This window comes from Hipposideros armiger, unplaced genomic scaffold, assembly GCF_001890085.2.
Source record: "Hipposideros armiger isolate ML-2016 unplaced genomic scaffold, ASM189008v1 scaffold_425, whole genome shotgun sequence".
Classification (NCBI taxonomy): domain Eukaryota; kingdom Metazoa; phylum Chordata; class Mammalia; order Chiroptera; family Hipposideridae; genus Hipposideros; species Hipposideros armiger.
Genome location: NW_017731775.1, coordinates 698266 through 702860, shown reverse-complemented (window position 1 = coordinate 702860; position 4595 = coordinate 698266). Strand labels below are relative to the sequence as shown.

At 38.5% G+C, this 4595-nt stretch overlaps 1 pseudogene; it reads left to right on the top strand.

Annotated features, from left to right (window-relative positions):
• Positions 1-298: 298 nt before the first annotated feature.
• On the top strand, positions 299-4591 carry LOC109394448 (cytokine receptor-like factor 3 pseudogene; annotated as a pseudogene).
• The last annotated feature ends 4 nt before the right edge of the window (positions 4592-4595 follow it).

The window sequence follows — 4595 nt, the reverse complement described above, 5'->3', positions numbered from 1 at the left end:
CCTGTCCATGTACACCAGACAAGAGAAGGCAAACGACTCTGCTACCGGGACTAAGTAGTGGCGGTTTCATCAGGAATAGGTAATAGAAGAGAAAGGTAGTGTGTGTTTAATGAAGAATTTAAACTAAGAAACAGTTGAGACTAACAGAATGAGGCTTTTGCTGTGCTGCTGGGGCTATGGCAGTTGTGCTGTTGACAAGTGTGTGTGTGTGTGTGTGTGTGTGTGTGAGCATGTGTGTGTGTGTGTGTTTCCTATATAAGTAATAAAAAGGTGACTCAGTGGAAAGCACTTTTTGGGGATGGGTTATATGAAGGCAGATGGCGTCCTCAGGGTTCTGGTTACCTCACACCCTTTCAAGCTTAACCCTTGTGTTGAATTTGAGGCTCCATTCTTTCTGGTAACTCTTACTTTCCACCCCATGACTAAGAACAATCTGGCTCTAGGTGAAAGAGTGTCTGGAAACCACAGCGCTGTTCAGCACACATGCTTCCTCCTCCTCCTTCTGGCCCAGAGGGGCCATGAGAAAACCCAATAGAGTTCTCCAGTGGGCAATCCAGAGGAGTTATCTCTTTCCTGTCCTGCAAATCCCCAGAGAAGGCCTGAAAATCATCCAATATGACATTGGGAAACAGGGCACATTCATGCCTTCAGCTTTGCATTATGACCTCTAATTAGTCACCCTGCATTTGGCCTCATCAGAGCGCCTTCTGACCTCCAGTTATCAGGCAAGGTCATCTGCCTGCAGTGCCTAAGGTCTCCTGGAACTCCTTATCTGTTGAGATCCTTTACCTTTTCTCTCATGGACGGATGCAAATGAAACAGAACTCACAGCCCTCCTGTTGCTAAGGAACTTGAGATGGAAGTAGGATAAATCCAGACAAGATAAGACATATGGGCCCATCAAGAAGAAAATATAAACAATTCCTTGATGATTTAAAGCAGCGGTTCTCAACCTTCCTAATGCCGTGACCCCTTAATACAGTTCCTCATGTTGTGGTGATCCCCAACCATAAATTTATTTTCATGGCTACTCTATAACTGTAATTTTGCTACTGTTATGAATCGTAATGTAAATATCTTTTTGTTTTCCAATGATCTTAGGCGACCCCTGTGAAAGAGTCATTCGACCCCCAAAGGGGTCGCTACCCACAGGTTGAGAACCGCTGATTTAAAGTGTTCCTTGTCTCCACAACTATTGGATTGTGGTTGGCTATGTCTTTTTCAATGAATGCGACTGTATCTAATTCCAAAGGAGTTGAAGACTTTAAAGTTGTGGACAGATTACAATTAGTCTGTAGAATATATGAAGTGAGTTTATGTGATAATAGTCATTTCTGCTTCACAAAATACCAAAGAAAATGGACATTAGAAATATATTTGGTTGTTGTAAGTACAGTTTTTAACATTTTCACCACTGGAACTTTCAAAGATATTGGAGGTATTCTAGAAAATTCCTAAGTGTATTAGCTTCCTACTTGAATAATTTGTCTGTTTCAGAGTAATATGGTGTTGCATCCTGGCAAAAGTCCCATACAAAGTTATTCTTATTCCCCTCTACTTGGCAGTCATAGAGTCAGAATCCTCGCCAAGGATTTTTACAATTTTCTAAAATATCTATCATTGAAAAACATAATATACATGCAGTTAACCATCATTAAAAAATGAATTTTTAATTGATTAGATAATCAGTTGAGAGGCTCCACACACATCCCTTGCATTTACAGAGGGAGATTTCATGCTAAGCAGAAGTATGCATCGGGGAAAAGGTATAATTTGTAGGGTGCCCTGAAGTACCCCTTTTAAATTCCTTTATATTTTTGTGGATAAGATTTATTATTTGGGGGAAAATACCAAAGCCTTAAAGCTCTTGTTACATAAAAATTCCCCATGGTTAAGAGTGGGGGGCACGACAAGCTGTTATCAGCTTTAGTTTGAATTAAGATCATTTTTGAGCTGAAAGCATCTTGGGGACCATTGACTACATGTTCTTCTCTTAACAGATGAGGGACCTGAAACTCACAGGTCATAAATAATGAGGCCAATGATGGGGGAGAAAAGCAGTTGAAAGGGAGATTCTGAGAAGACAGTAGACGTAGGTGAGCATTTTATTTAAGCTTACTTTATTTATATTTATTTATCAGGTGAGTTATGGAATACCTGCTTCCTTCATAGTTCCAGAGGCAAATTCTTATTTACACCCAACTTTCTGGAGGTCTTTAGAGACCATAAGCATGCTTCTCTCCATTCCTAAACTCACCAGTGAGTAGGAAACAAATGCTTCATTGTGAAGATATTAATACACCCCTGAGGATGAGCAATTTATCTCTTTTCCCTGATGACAACAGCCCCTGGGAATTACAGTGGCATCCAGGACACCAGGGAGCCAGGTTTTTTATTTCTCTTATTGGTTGTATTTGCTAAATTTCTGTCTCTAATGAGCAAATAGACCTTGGATGCACATAGAGTTCATTTACTTCGTTTGATAAGTTTACATATTTATAGGAAAACAAACCACTCCAAGCACTGAAAGAACAAAGTCATGCAGTGGCTTAAAATCTTTTAATTATGATGGAAACAACTCTTTTAGTTTTAAATCAGTAGAACAAAAGTTAATTGGAAAACTGACAGCTCATGTCAGAGAAACATATTTTCTGAAACAGGTTGAATACTTTTGGATCTCAGACATTATTTTTCTAGGGTTTTTAATTTAATTCATAGACTTTGAAAAAATCCTGACCCAAGTAATTTTTTTTTCCAGTAGCATCCAACTTACATCATTTGAGTTTTAAATATAAAAATAAATGAGAGACTTTTAAAGTTAAAAATTATTACTTAGTGATTACAAACAAAAGCTCAAGTTCCTTATTGAAGGACACAGAGAAACATATTTAATTAGATGAAGAAATTTATTTCAACACTATAAATAATAGTTTCATTCCTAAATTACCTTACGTAAATTGTCTTTGGTAGAAAATACCAAATTTTGGTAAGAGTAAATCAATACAAAGTCTATTGCATTCAAACTTTGTTTTGGTTGTTAACAGATTTGAAATTAGGCAAAACGAAATTAAAAGTTTATTTTCTTATGACTCCAGAAGGATTTGTGTAAAGTTTCATACAGGTCTTATTAGGTGCACTTAATTATTTTAAGTTCCTTAATTTATAACTAAAATATGTTAATTAGATTCCCTGAAGTTGTTCCATATTCACTTGGAGAAAGAGTCATAAGTCCAAATGTGTCTCAGACTTCAGGATAGCTAATATCTTAAAAGAAAAAAATCCCCCAGAATGTTTCCAGAACACAGTGCTCAAGCATGACAGTGGGGTGTTGAGATGCCCTAATCTTTGCCGTTCCTTTTGTTCTCCTGGGCCTATTTGTACCCTGGCAGCTAGAGCAACTGCTTTAGCTTTAGAGAAAAATCAGTCCATCCTCTATAAAGTATTTGAAAAGTTTTTTGTTTTTTCAAATAATAAGGAAATAAGTGCTCTTTTTAAAAAACCTAGCTTCTTAAATACTGAAGTATTAAATCAAAGAAAACATTGAATCTCAAAATTCTCATATTTCTACATTTCACTGTTTTCTAGTTGAAGAGTAGATTGCCACTGAAAATCACTTTATTTTCTATACAGTGAAACTTTTGCTTATTTTAGAAAGCAGCCAACATTTTGGCTGTTCCTAGTGAAATTTGTTTTCTTCCTAATTTTGCAGAAACACAAGACTCAATGCTGAGGGGCATTTAAAGAATTAAAATTTTTTTTCTGGTACCTGCAGCCACAGGCTGCATGGCTGGATGAAGGGGCGATGGAGCCAGAACCCCAGTTGGGTTGTAGGAGGCCCATGAGAAAGCACAGGGCTACTGCAGACGGAGCTGGGTCAGAGACTACAGAGGCTGTGGGAGGCACAGAGGCAGATCAAAGAGAGTGCATCACAGACAGAGATGTCCTCAAACTGCATTTTAATGATTTAAAAAGAGCCCTTGGGAAGCTCCTGAATGAGCAATTGGAGACTCATTTGCAAGAGGTGGACACCATTGAACAAGAGACCATTAATAAAACCGCTAGATGACTGCCAGAAGCTCACAGAGCACGGATTTAAAACTGCAGAGGACTTGGTCCAAGTAGGTGAAATCGCCATTCTTGGTGGTGTAGCAGAACAGAATGAAGAACCACGGAGCTTTACCAACAAGGCCTCACGCATTCAATTGGACAGCTTACCAGAAGTGCCTTTACCGGTTGATGTGCTTTGTTTATCTGCTCAATTGGATGACTCAGTTCTTAATAGTGAAAGACCACATTTTTAAACATTGTACAGTAGCATCTCACCCACCAGTACAGATAGAAGAATAATAGAGAAACCTGAAGGTATCATCGTATGACGGTGTAAGGTGGATGATGGCTTTATAGCCCAGGATTACAGACTCCAGTTCTGTAAATGTACTTCAAATCATTTTGTAGGCTCTGAAACTGAATTCACAGTATTGCACATAGTCCCCAATGTTGTTTATCAGTTCAGAGTCTCTGCTTGAGGAGAGGGCTGTTGGAGTAGAGTCCTTGGAACGTCCCGCAGATAGGTCATTCCACATTGGTGTCCCATG